Source organism: Callospermophilus lateralis, unplaced genomic scaffold, assembly GCF_048772815.1.
Source record: "Callospermophilus lateralis isolate mCalLat2 unplaced genomic scaffold, mCalLat2.hap1 Scaffold_74, whole genome shotgun sequence".
NCBI classification, from domain to species: domain Eukaryota; kingdom Metazoa; phylum Chordata; class Mammalia; order Rodentia; family Sciuridae; genus Callospermophilus; species Callospermophilus lateralis.
This window is the reverse complement of record NW_027515420.1, coordinates 7,340,639-7,355,518: the sequence shown is the minus strand read 5'-3', so window position 1 is coordinate 7,355,518 and position 14,880 is coordinate 7,340,639. Positions and strand designations below refer to the sequence as shown.

Here is a 14,880-nt window from a genome sequence, read left to right as displayed (position 1 = left end):
TTTCCCTTCCTTGCCTTTGCCCTATCTAAAGTTTCTCTATTCCTGCCATGTCTCTCCCAACCCCCATTAAGGATCAGCGTCTACTTATTAGAGAGAACATTTGGTCTTTGCTTTTTTGGGATGGGCATAATTCACTTAGCAAGATATTCTCCAACTCCATCCATTTACCTGTAAATGCCATGATTTGATGATATTCTCCAACTCCATCCATTTACTTGTAAATGCCATGATTTTATTCTCTTTTAATGCTGAGTAATATTCCATTGTGTATATAAATCACTGTTTATTTAACCATTCAACTGTTGAAGGGCATCTAGGTTGGTTCCACAGTTTGGTTATTGTGATTGTGCTGCTATAAACATTGATGTGGCTGCATCACTGTATTACGCTGATTTTTAAGCCCTTTGGGTATAAACTAACAAGCATCATTGTTGATCCATTAAATTTTTTTTTTTAATTTTGTCTAATGCTGTGTATTTTTGTCAATATGTTATTTAGGCATTTTGCTTTTAAGGTGTTGCATGACTTAGAATAATTTCTAATTCATGTATCTCTGTGTGTGTGTGTGTGTGTGTGTGTGTGTGTGTGTGTGTATGCATGGGCTTTGTGCATGTGTGTCTTTGTCTTATTTTCATGTTTGGTATTAAGGTTATTGAACTTTTTAAAGTGATTTTGAAAGTTTTTTTTTTCTATTTGCTGCTAAATATTGGGTACTTACTATGACATTTTTATAAAATTAAGGTTATTGAGGTATAATTTAAATACAGTAAAATATATACTTTAATTATATTTTGATGAACTATGAATATATATGTGTACGGTTTTATAAGTCTTAGTAAAAACATATTAAGATTTAAACATTTATTTTACCCTAAAAGTTAGCTCTTTGCAATTAATTCCCTTTCCTTCTCTGATTCCTTATAAACTGGACATATTTTCTGACATTCTAGATTCAAGATCCTTTTCTAGAATTTCATATAAATGAAATCTTCTTTTCTATAGGTTTTATAGCTATAGTTTTGATTAGAATATATTTTTTTGTGATTCATCAAAGTTGTTCATGAATAAATACTCTATTCCTTTATATTGCTGGTGGCCTTACATTATATAGATAATCACACTTTGTTTATTCATGCACTTCTTGATTAGCATATGGGTTCTCTCCAATTTAGAGTTTATATGAAAAAATACTACTGAGTGGTACATGCCTGTGATCTCAACAACTCAGGAGGCTTAGGTGGGTGAATTGCATGTTCAAAGCCACCTCAGCAACTTATTTTGAGTCCTGTCTCCAAATTAAAAATAAAAAGGGCTGGGGTGTTGCTCAGTAGTTGAACATTTTTGAGTTCCATCCCTAGTACCGAAAAAGAAAAGAAAAAGTGCTACTATAAAAATGTACATGTTGTGGTGAGGACATATTTTCAGTTCTCAAGGGTTAATACCTAGATGTGAGCTTTTTGTGGTTATGTAATTTCATATTTAGCCTTATAAAAAAGCTATTAACCTTTTTCCCCAAAGTATTGTATTATTTTGTCCTTTTTCTTCATTAATGTAGAATGGTTTCAGCTTGCTTTTGCCAGTTTTTTAAAATTCTAGTGGGTGAGTAGTGGTGTATTATTTTGTTTTTAATTTGCATTTTTTGAATGTCTAAAGACATTGAGCACCATTTCTTGAGATTCTTGGCCATTATTACAATCTTCTGTTAAATGTCTTCAGTTCTTTTGCCTATTAAAATATTGGTGTGTTTTATTATTATATGTATATTCTACACACACTCACACAAACAAATCGTTTGAGCCCAAGTACTTGTCAGATATACATATTGCAGGTCTGCATGTTTGTATCCTTGACACTGTTATTTGAGGAGCAAATTGGTTTCATTATGAGAAGGTCCAATATATCACTTGTTTGTTTTTTGTTTCATTCTTGCAGTTTCTTATTTGAGAAATCCTGGCTTCACTCAAGATCGTTAATGTTTTCTCTCAATTCATGTACATATTCTGCTTCCTGCCATTAAATGAGACTGAATCAAAGCAAGTAGAGTTGAAAACATGAGAGGGCGAAAGGGCTTGTCGAAGTTATCTTTTACTTTATATGTGGTTTAGCAGCATGGCAACTAATGTCTGACTTTCTGGGGTCTCTAGAGGATGGACATGCTTTTCACTAATGTCCTTCTACTCTATCTAGTTGAGACATTAGTGTCTTCTTTCCCTGCATGACCTCTGGAGTTGTTCAGCTTGTAGCTCCTTGTGCTTTATTCTATGCATGTGTAGGTTTGTATACAGCAACAGACACAAAGAAACTGCCCTATAGATTTCAAAGCTCTTCTTCTTCATGGCTTCTTCCTCTCTAGTATTCTGCTGTTCAAACTTCAATGGCCAAACTCCAGCTTTCTCCTATGTTAGCAAGATCGCCATGCTATAACTGGATTCACCCTTCCTACACTGCAGTCAAGAAAGGACCTCCTAGCAGAAAGAGATTATAGGATTCAAATAATTTGTTTCTCTTCTTTCAGGGAACACATTCCTGTGATTGTTGTTGTCAAATTTTAAACTTATTTGTTCCAATTCTTATCCAGTGTTCTGTTTTTAGAGAAATATCTGCAATGGATATCCATCATGACAGGAATTGGATTCTGTAAAGCATTTACTTATCTATTTATTTTTGTTCTTAATTGAGGTAAAACACATAAAAATTTACATTTTAGCCATTTCAAGCGTATAATTCTGTGGCATTAAGTATAAAAATATTGTCATGTAACCATCATCACTAACCATCTCCAGGACTTTTTCTCCTTCCCAAACTGAAACAATGTTCCTTTGAAACATTACTCCCCTTTACCGCTTTCTGTTCAGCCTCTGGAAACCACCATTCTACTTTCTCTCTGAAATCAACTATTTTGGTCATTGAAACTAGGTTGATCATGTAAGTGGAACCATAGAATATTTGATCTATTTTTGACTTTTGTATTTTCACTTTATCATATCTAGTCAAGGTTTTCCCATATTGTAACATGTGTAAAATTTTCTTCCTTTTTAAGGTTGAATAACATTCCATTGTATATTAGAGATTTCGCTAATCCATTAATTTATTGATGGGTATATAGGTTGTTTCCACTCTTTAGCTATTGTAAATAATACTGCCATAAGCCTCAGCCTTCAATTATTTGGTTATTTACCTAAGAATGGAATTACTGGATTTGTTTCTCTTCTTTCAGGGAACACATTGTGGTAATTCTATTTAATTTTTTTTTTGAGAAGACATCATATTGTTTCCACAGCAGTGGTACCATTTTGCATTCCCACCATCAATGCACAAGAATTCCATTTTTCCATATCTTCATCAATAGTTGTATTTTTTGATGTTTTAAAAAACAGTAGAGGTTCTAAAGAGTTGGAAGTGATATTCAATTATGGTTTTAATTTAATTTTCTTAAATTTAATATTTTTTAAATCAGTTTATTCACCATTTACTTTTCCTCATTGATATGTCTATCCTACTCCTCTGCCCACTTTTTTTTTTAAAATTGAGTGTTTGATTTTTATTTGTTACATTGTGGTATTCATCTGAAAATTATCTGCTTTTTGATGAATACATTTTCCCATTCTGTGGGTTGTCTTTTCACTTTGTTGATTCTGTTCTTTAATGCACAAAAGCTTTTAATTTTGATAAAACTAAACTTATCTATTTTTGCTTTTATTGCTTGTGCTTTTTAAAATCTTTTTGGTATTCTTTGAGAAATCAGGGAATCAGTGCTAAATACAATCTAATAAAGTTTTCTATTTCTGTTTTTTTGGAGGTTTTATTGTTTAAGCTTTATAGTGTTTTTCCTAATCTTTTAACAATTTTTAATTTAAAGCAATTTTGTCTGGTATTAGTGTAGCATTTCTACTCTCTTTTGAATTGAATATTTTTTTTCATCTTTTGCAAAATGAGTCTGTTATAGATAGAATATAGTTGGAGGCTGTATTCTTTGTTTTGTTTTGTTTTGTTTGTTTGTTTCCCATTCTGCCAATGTACACCTTTAGATTAGGGGTTTCAACACATCTACATTCACCTGCAGTGATCTACTCTTTTGTCATTAGTTTTCTACATGTCTTCAAGTATTTTTTGTTCCTCATTTCCTACATCAGTGCCTTTTGTTGTGTTTAGTTGGCTTTCATACTGACATGCTTTTAGTCTCATTCCCTTTCTTATAAATCCTATAGATAGTTTTATGAGGTTACCATGGAGACCAAAAATAACATACTAAAATTATACCAATCCAACTTAAACTGATACTAACTTAAATTCAATCCCATAAAAATACTACCTCTCTAAAGTTTCACTCCACCCTACTTAATGTTACTGATGACAAAACTTTTGTCTTTATACATTGTCTACCCTTGAACATGCAGTTACAGTAATTTCTATTAATTTGTCTTTTAAATCCTTTTTTGTTCCTCATTTCCTACATTATTACCTTTTCTTATGTTTAGTTGATTTTCATACTGACATGCTTTTACAGAAAAGTAAAGTTATAAACCAAAATTATGATAGTATTGTTTTCTGTATTTGTCATATTCTCATGACTTCAAATTACTGTCTAGTGGACTTTTATTTCAATTTGAAAGATGCATCAGCATTTCTTACAGGGCAAGTCTAGTAAGTAAAGGAGCTTCCAGCTTGTTTGGGAATATTTCAATTTATACCTAATTGTTAAGGATAATTTTATGAGGATTCTGATATATTTTTGATGCCTAGAATTTTATTCTTCTTTCTACTCCAAAGATCTAGAATTAAATCAATTTAATGTTCTTTAAGTCTAACAATACACTATGTTAACTCTTTTGTATTATTTGGTATCTCTTGTTTTCACTCTCTTTCCTATAATATTATAATCAGGCAAAAATAAAGCCAAAACAAAGTAAATGCTAACATCTTTAGTGGCACTTGATGTGAATCCATTATTCTCACCTGTGGACTCAGTGAACATAACAAGGAACAATTATTATTCTTGCTTTTGGTTGTGATCACCAGCATGTCTGACTGTTGAGTGGCCATCATCTGGACTGACTAGTGCCTAGCACAACTGAGGAAATAAGCTTTTCCACACATGTCTCATCTTCTAGCTGGACAGACCAGGGTTGTTTTCATGTGATGGCAGAGGTGTGGAAGTGTAAGTCGCCTGGTACAAGTCCATTTCAAGCCTCTGCTTCCTTCAAGTCTCCTAAGGTACTTTTGTCAAAGAAAGTCCTATTTTTGTTTCTTCATTGTGGGTTTGGGGCAAATCACCCCACTTAAATGAGAGAATACCTCAAAGTGACACAGTAAATGGCCCAGACTTGGGAAAGGGTGATGAATTGGAGCCATCATTGCACTCTAACAAAGCTGCCTATGCCCCTTTTGTGAGGAATATACTTATTTGTCCATTTATATTCTTATTTATTTTTAAAATATTTTTAGTTGTAGATGGATACAATATCTTTATTTTGTTTCTTTGATTTTTTTATGTGGTGCTGGGGAACAAACCTAGCGCCTCATGCATGCAACGCCATGCATGCTAGGCAAGCACTCTTACCACTAAGCCACGACCCCAGCCCTGTGTTCTTATTCTAGATGTGTTATTCTTATTTATTTATTTATTTTTACAAAAGCTGAAATTGATTATTTTTTAATAGGCCAACTTTACAGTTACATGTCTATTTACATATCATATATTTTTTCTCCCTAGTGTAACTTTATCATTGTCTTATGCTTTCTAGTTTCATTACTTCAATTTTCAAATTTTCTTTTATTTTTGTGTATATATATATATATATATATATATATATATATATATATATATATACTGTTATATGAGTAAATATTTAATTTATATTCTAAATATTTTTATATTTAGAAATTTATGTGTTATGTTTTGCATAGCATAGCAGTTGACATTTGGGTTTTCAATATTTTTTAATACCCTATTTTTCTATTTCTACAGTTAAAAATTTTGAATTTTTACAAATTCCTCCTCTATTAACAACTTTTTGCACCAAGCCCACTTCCTCTATACTCCTTTTAATATATGCTTCTGTCTATTAGTTTAATTTGGACATACAGAAATAACTTTTGCTATTGCTTTTCTGTTTTATCCAATTTTGTAACATTCAACCTAAATCAGTGTTCACCTTATTTGCACATTCACTTTCAATCTTTTTTATACTATGAAATTCTGTCGATCTTATCTCCAATAAAGCTAACATTTTTAAGTAACAATGATTATTCAGAAAGTGTGCTGTATTATTCTTAGTAGAGTCCTCTAGAAAGACATAGACTTCTTAGGCCCCAAACTTTCCACTTATAACTTTTGTCTGTCTGATGTATTCATTTAAAGGAAAACATGAAGTCATCATTACTTCATTCCTCTGTTTGTAACCTATATTTTCTGCCTTACTATTTTTAGGATATTTCTCTCTTGCATGGAACTCCAAACTAATTTCTAGGAAACCTCTTGGTGAGTCTGATTAACTGACTTTCTCTGCATTGTAGTGAACCTTCTCAGTTTGCAACTCCTGGTATGCAATTCCCTTAATTTTTGTAGTTTCTACCCACCCCCTACCCAATGCCCCAGCCCATGGAACAACAACATTTTAAGATTTGAATCATCTTTCTTTCTCTTGAATGTATGTTTCCCTTCATAATTTTAATTTTTTCTTGTTTTATTTCTTGCTACAAGAGAGTTCCATGTTTGTTATAACATTTATAATGTGAATTTTAATTCTGCAATAGCTTCTTTTTACTTTCATAAACTAGAATATTTCATTATTCTGTTCTCCATGTGATGCTGTGTTTTTTTTTTAACCTCAGTTAATTTTCTCTTAATGGCTTCCTGCTTTGTGTTTCTGAAATGAGATTTTTCTTCGCATTCCAATGGGGATGCTATCTCTATAGAAATTATTTCTGCAATTATTTGTACATCTGGTAATAAATAATATATTTGTATGCTGGTGGTTTTGGGTGATAATTTCTTTCCTTTAATTTTTTTTCACAGTAATCCTACTGAATAATTCCCCATTATTCATTCTAGGGCCATGTAACAGCTACCTAGAGTTGGAGTGGGTCAGCAGTTTGGATTCATTGATTGCATTTGGCCCTTGTCCAATTTCTGCTGATAAGATAAGGTGGAGGTACAGAATTTCTTACACAACTTGAACAGTGTAGCAAGCATTCATAGGCACTATGATTCAATCTATTCCTTCTCTTAATTCCTCATTCTCTAGTACTTAAAACATATAAAGAATCAAGGTTTTAACTTTCCAAGGATACCCTAGTTTTTTTTTTTTTTTTTTTTTTTTTTTTTTTTTTTTTTTTTTTTTTTGCCTGGGAATTGAATGTATAAATTGCTTCTCCTTCAATGTCTTTCTCCTTTTACTGTACCTCAGTGATTATGACAATATTGCAAATATATATTCACAATTAAGATTATTATAAAAAATATATGTCCAGTAATAAAATAATATTTGTTAGTTCATTTATTTTTGTTTTTTTTCTGATAGATTCTTAGAAGTAGATTTGCTGAGATAAAATATACTAACACATTTGTGAATATTTCATATATGTTGACAAATTCTCTTCCAAATATTATGGAGTTAATGTTCAAGAAGGAATATAAGCACACATTCTCATTAAAAGTTTATTTGAAAAAAACTTTTGGGATTATGTTGTTATTATGAAAAGAGTTACAATTCTGAGAATCTATGAAAGAGAAAATAAAAAGCGACTGTTGTTTTACTATGTGGCAATGAGCATTTTTAATCTTTCTTATTTATTTTATTTTCTGCCTTGGTTTCTTCTGGGAATTATAAAGGGAGAGAAAAAGAAAGAGAAAGAGAGAGGGAGAGAGAGAGGGAGAGAGAACACAAATAGTTTCATAATGACATTTAAAGTGATTTATAATTTTGTGCCAAGAATAAGTGTGTGGTGCACACATATGGAGATACACACATAAATATAAATTTTTCAAAGAGTGTGTCATTTTATATGTTCTCACTGTGTTTATCAGTCATTTGGTATTTACCCTTATCAATGGTATAGGAAGATTTTTCTATTTTTATTTGATAGGAAAATGTTATCTTGTTTTTATTCATATTCATTAGAGAACTGGTCAAGTAAAATGTCTTTTTACCTAAAGCTTATTATTCATATATAAGTACTATTCTATAAAGCTATTGTTAAAGTTCATAATTTAAAATCAATTTATCTATCTTATTGGTGGTGGGCTCATCACTTCTTTATTATCAATATTCATGACTTTAGTCACAAACATTGCTATAATTTCCTATTTTATACAGATAAACAACTCATGATTTTTAACCAATCATATTTATTTATATTTTCTATTGTAACTTTTTTATTATTTCTAGTTTAGAAATTATATTTTTTTGCTTGATCAGTGCATTACTTTGAACAGTGCAGTTGATTAGTGAATTATATTTGATTGCTAAGAAAATTTTGAAATCCCCCAACCCTCATATTCAATTTTGTTCTTTATAACAGCATCAAGAATCCAATAATATCTAAGTTCTCAGGTTGATTGACTTTTATAATTTCAATTTCAGAGAATAAAAGACGATGCATTGAATTCTCTCATCTAAGTATAAAGGATTCCTGAAAAGATTTGTTTATTCCCAGATTAAAGATAGTTCTGATGATCTATACAAGGAACAACCTGAACTGTGCTGAGCCACTTTTAGGGCTCAATAACTCACTCAATGCTAATTTCAACACACAAAAGAAAACAGTCTGGCTGATTCTTGGATACAGACCAATGGGCTCCACCCCATCATGGCTTTCAAATTTTGTAAGGAGTTTATTGCATAAAGAAGATATTAATGTAATTGTAGTAGACTGGAACCATGGTGCTACAACTTTTATTTACAACAGAGCAGTTAAAAACACCAGAAAAGTTGCTGAGACTTTGACTGAGTACATTCAATATCTTTTGGTAAGTCTGGAAATTTTATCATTAATCTTGCTATACAATATATAATGTGTTATGTAATACTACTTGTGATAATAAAAGTAATACTTTTTTCCCATAAGCATTTAGAATTATAGCTTTGAAATTCTAATTTGTGCAGTCTTATTATCTTTGCATCAAAATATAATTGTATATCTAGATTTACCTTATTTTAAAATAATTCTCATAAACATTTATTATGATTAATTTAAAACATTGTAAGACTTTTTGACTCTAACTAAATTAACTTCAGAATAAAGTAGTGATCCTAAGTGGGCAGAGGGGATAAAGTATATGATCTTTTCATTCTTTGGATATTCTCCCTAAAATATGTCTTAACATGTTTACATTAATCAAATATGAATTTGGTAAAAGACAGGGGAAAACAGTCTGAAAAGTAGATTAATTTTATCAATGTCAAAGGAAATTCCATTCAGGTTTGCTCAAAGTGGGGATGGGTCAGGTAAATTTAGGCCAGTTCTGGGTCATCTATAGTTTGAATGAGTTTTCTTAACCATGTCAACCTTTATGGAGACTCATGTTTGTCCTGAGAGGTGGTGGGTTATGGGTAATTAAAAGACAGAAGGGTTAATTTGGTTTGTGGTACATTCTTGGGCTTGAAATTGCACATGTTGTGCTGAACTTCCAAGTCTTTGCTGAAATTAAACAAGCATAGCAAATCCAAGAAGCAGCTACATATAGTGGCTAGAAGTCAGACTCAGTGGTTCAAAGTCCAGATTCTTCACTAACCATCACAATTCATTAACCTCTGTATGTGCATTTCCTTATTTTTGCATTTAAGATAAAATTGTATAATAATGTTTATAGAAATATTAGAAGAATACATAGATATATAAAAAATGTTCATGTGTATGTATGTGTTTAACCAATGAATACCATTTAGTAATCATTGAATACAATCAACTTTCATTATTATTTTTATGTTTCCTAATTTGGAAAAAATCATACCATCCCTATGAAAGGCAAAGGAGATAATTGCCTTACTCATTGCTATCAGTAGGTTATAAAAGTGCACAATCAATTTTTTAGTGGTTATAGATTTTACATAATAAAAACGAACCTCAAAGTATGGAAAGGGTGAGAGATAACTAGAGAAACTTGGGAAAATTTGAAGCATAGATAAATTTCTAGCAATACTTCAAAGGTCAGTAACTGTTTTAAAAAATAACACAAATTGTTCAGTAGCACTAAACTTTGGAGAAATATTTCCTTCAAGTTTTGGGGCATTGCTCTGAAGTATTTTAAGAATTTTATTGCTTTGTGCTGGGAAAGCCTGTCTAGTTTTCCCTTAGTGGCAATTTACATCTTTCTGTAAGCCTTCAGGCATGTCAGCATGTAGACTAGACATGATCTGCCCACAAGTCTTCTATTATTTTCTTATGAATATGGTGGAAGAAATACACCCTCATGTAAGCTCCTAACACCCCCATCTTCCCACCTCTACCCATTGACTAACAGGTTTTGATTCCATCACTATCCAGCTTGTGATAGGGGAAGCCACTTAAAATCCATAATCCTCATTTTATCATTTCTGAAGTAGAAATGATTATTACACTTTCACCAGCTTTTCTAGGATTTTTGATAGAATCTAAACAGAGAAAATGGAGAGACAGATTAGCATAAACTTTGGAGTCAGATTGATCTGGGGTATGTCTTAATTCATTTGAACTGCTATAACAAAAAACAAGCTATACATAGTGACTTACCTTTAAATAAAAGTTTAATGATAATTAAATAAAAGTTTAATGATAATTAAATAAAAGTTTAACTTGTTTCAAAAATTTAAAAAGTTATCTTCTCTTTCTCCCAGAAATGAATTAAGCCATGAGAAAAAAAAAAGAATGAGTTTTAGAACATGGTTGTGTGAGACAGGATTTGTAAATACTCAAAATGAAAATTGTGACATTCTTAATTTCAATTGTAGACACATGGAGCATCTCTTGACAATTTTCACTTCATAGGCATGAGCTTGGGAGCTCATATTAGTGGTTTTGTTGGAAAGATATTTCATGGTGGACTTGGAAGAATAACAGGTAAAACTATTTTTAATAAATTATTATTTTAGCACACTTTTAAGTATCAGAAGTTATTTAAAATTTAGCAGGTACAAAAATGAAGCAATAGAAATTATGTATGCACATTTATTTTTCTGTACTCGTCTTCAAATATTAGATATAAGTAAGATTCCAAAATATTTTTTAGTTCTGAAAACAGCTCATATGACTTGAGATAGAAATGAGAGGAAAAGATCTATCCCTGTATTTCTATCTAAATTATTGTTGTAAGAATACACAGGAAAATTCGGCACATTAAATTAGACTTTATTGTACTTCATGTATGCTGAGATAAGAATGATAAGAATATGGCAGTGTACTTAATTTTCACAAAACTGTATTTCAGTTTTTAAAGTGTTATACTTGAGTGCTAGAAGAATCAAGAGTCGGTATCCAAGTTTGAGGAGTTCTGATTCCCAATTTTCCACATATTCCCATGACAGAGTTACTGTATCCACAAAACTCAGTAACCAAATAATGCCAACATAAACTTTCTTTCTTCCTCTAGAAGTGGTGGTGATTTTAGAAGAAGTACAATATCCTTCCTTGAACAATTTATGTTATTTTTAAAACAGTTATTTATATGTATGTCTGTAGAATATTGATAACATTTTGAAGTATTAATAAAAGACAATAAACTTTTAGTTGAGTTTTAGAAAAGAGGATAAGGAGACGAGAAAAAATTTGTATGGATGGATATATATTTCTACCTATTAGTCAAATTTAATGGCTCCATATTGGGACTATTTAAATAAAATAAGAATACTAGAATGGCCCAAGATGAGCAACATATTTTTCAAATAAATTTTAAAGATGGTACTTTCTTCCACTGCATAGATGCTTTCAAGGAAATTAATTTTATCTCCCCTGACTTTTGATACAATTCAGAAAGTCATGAGTCTAGAATTTTATGTAAAATTTAAGCTACTCTATAAGTAATACTTATATTACATAGAAATTTTAAATATTTTTTTTCTTAAGAGAATGTGTACACATACTATTTATTATCTTTTCCCCTCCAGGAGAAGTTATAGTTGCTATTAAACACAGAACTTCTAATTTGCTAACAATTGTTACCTAAATGAAAATTCTAGAAATGTTTCAAAATGTTGTGTGTAGGTATCTCTAAGGTGGTTTAGTTTGACTGTCTTCAAATGTTGATATTAAGCATTCAAATAATGAAGATACATGCTATTTATCAAGTTTTACTTACCTTTAAATATGGTTTTGGGGCAGATTTCAACTTAAAGTGCTTAGTATGTTTCTAATGTAATATTAATAATACAACCATGCAATAAATGAGCATCAAGTAAGACTTGATTAGATTAATCATTCCTTTCTTGAATTTCAGGTCTTGATCCTGCTGGGCCAAAATTTACTGGAAACCATCAAATAGTAGATTAGATTACACTGATGCAAAATTTGTAGATGTCATCCATTCTGATGCCAAAGGTAAAGCAGTGGCTTAATGATTTAAAAATGAAAAATTAAATGTAGACCCTGGAGAAGAGGAGATAATAAGAGGAAGAAGGGATGTGGATAAGATGTTTCATGTTAATGATTTCCTGCATTGTCGAATGACACTGCTTGTCTCAGTTTGCCTCATTCAGGTTTCAAGAAGTAGCACATCATCCTAAAAATAAAAATTTTGGGTAACATAATTTGTTCTATTCAAGCCATTAATAGTCATTGATTTGATCCTCTTCCCCCCTTTTTTAAACCTAAATTCCATCTTTTAAAAAATAACTTCAGAATCTAAGTATTAAATTAATTTGAAATAAAAAGGGCTAAGTATTGCTAAGGCAGTCTTGAAGAAAAAGGTACATATTTTTCACAGATGTCAAATTTTATTATAAACTCATAGAAATGAAGACAGTGTGGCACTAACATAAGGAAGACAAAAAATTCAATAAAATAAAATAAGTTTTTTGTAAAACTTCTGAGATTCATGGCAGGTGGGGCACAGCTGGGCAAAATAAAATGAAAATGAAATTTCAACAAATATTTCTGTTTCAACCTGTTAATTATTGAAGTTGGGAAAAACCCTCTAACTCACATATAATTAAAATCCTGTCCACATTGTGCATATAGTATGGAAAAGGAAAAGCAAATAGTTTATGTAGTATCAATTTAAAAATCTTCATAATATTGGAGTAGAGAATAGTATTTTTTCCAAATCACACAAAGCTTATAACCCAAGTCAGAAGACTTAAATATTTGTTTACATAAAGACTGAGAACTTAATAAAAAAAAATTCAGAAAGTAAAAAGCAAGGGGTTGGGGTTCTGGCTCAGTGGTACAACACTTGACTAGCATGTATGAGCCACTGGGTTCAATCCTCAGCACCACATAAAAATAAATAAATAAATAAAGATATTGTGTTCATATACAACTAAAAAATATTTTTAAAAAATCAAGACTTGATAAGGCATTTTTATAAAGGAAAAATTCCAAATAAATAATAACCATATGGAACATTTTTAAAGTTAGAAAAAAGAAAAATGCAAATTAAAACTTGAATGAAATACCACATGCTTATAAAGAGACCCAAAATTCAAAACCCTGGCAAGACCATTTGTTAAAGAGGTTATAGAACAACAGAAATATTCAAATGTGGTTGATAGAGGCTCAAATTGGTGGTGCCATTTTGGAAACACTTTTGCATTATTTATTAAAACTGAAGATATTCATGGTCTATTAAACAGCAATTCCACTTCCAGTGTACAGTCAATAGATTTGCCTTTGCATGTACATGAATATATGTTCAATACTATTCAGAGTATGAATGAATATTATCCTGAAAATAGAAGCAACACAAATGTCTCCCAACTGGAGAGGACAAATAAAGCTGTGGAATACTCATACACTGAAGGGCTACGTAGCAGTAAATAACCTTCACACCTGATCATGTGGAGTAACACCACAGACTGATCATTAGAAAAAACCAGACACAAAAGCATATGTATATGTTTTATGTATATGTAGTGTCTTGTATATATTCATAGCATATAAATTTATATAAAAATGATTTCATTAAAGGAAAGGATGTTGGTTATCTTTAGAGGATAGATAAAATCTTGTGACTGAATAAAGGCCAATGAGGTTTCTAGGTGCTGTTTCTTGACATGAGTAGGTACGAGGCTACTTGCCTCATAATAGTATATTTGTAGCCCTTTATTTTATGTTACTTTCTTATGTTGTTATAATTTATAATAAAAAGAAAATGGAAAGGCCATAATTGTTCTCCCCATCATTCTTAAAATCAAGGGAATTAATGATCTAAGCTGACCAAGCCGCCCAGCTCCCTGCATCTGATAAGAAGAAAAATAACATGCCTGAATGAAGGGCTGTTTCTAAGTTTATAATAAGTATCTTTTGCTTCCCCTTCATCCTGGAGCTTTCCTGTTTGGGTCAACCCCAGTGGCAGATTGGAGAAATAGCAGATTCCAAAATTAGAACCCAACGTTGCACTTAGATGTTAGGAAACTTCAGAGATCTCCAAATTGTTGGATTTCATTTTTGCTTAAATGCCATAAGCTGATCATTAGATGAGATGTAAAGAGGGACTCGACACTTCTTTTAGTCATACAACTCATAAGCTGCCCTGGAATCTGGCGACGTTAATTAAAGTCATCTAAGTTGTCTTTTATATTTCCTTATACGCTAAAGGTCCTCACTTTCCCACCATTATGTATATCATAAGTGCTCTCATGTCCCTCTAATACCCCCCTAGCTGTTACTGTGTTCTCTTAGTATTATATACTAGTTAAATTTGCTGGATCTTAATCTTTGGCATTTTATTTTTTTGTACCAGAGATT

The 14,880-nt window shown here is 31.2% G+C and overlaps 1 pseudogene; it reads left to right on the top strand.

Moving 5' to 3' along the window:
• Positions 1 to 8,593: 8,593 nt before the first annotated feature.
• The window catches only part of LOC143389918 (lipase member I-like), a 60,473-nt pseudogene continuing 54,186 nt past the window's right edge, over positions 8,594 to 14,880 (top strand).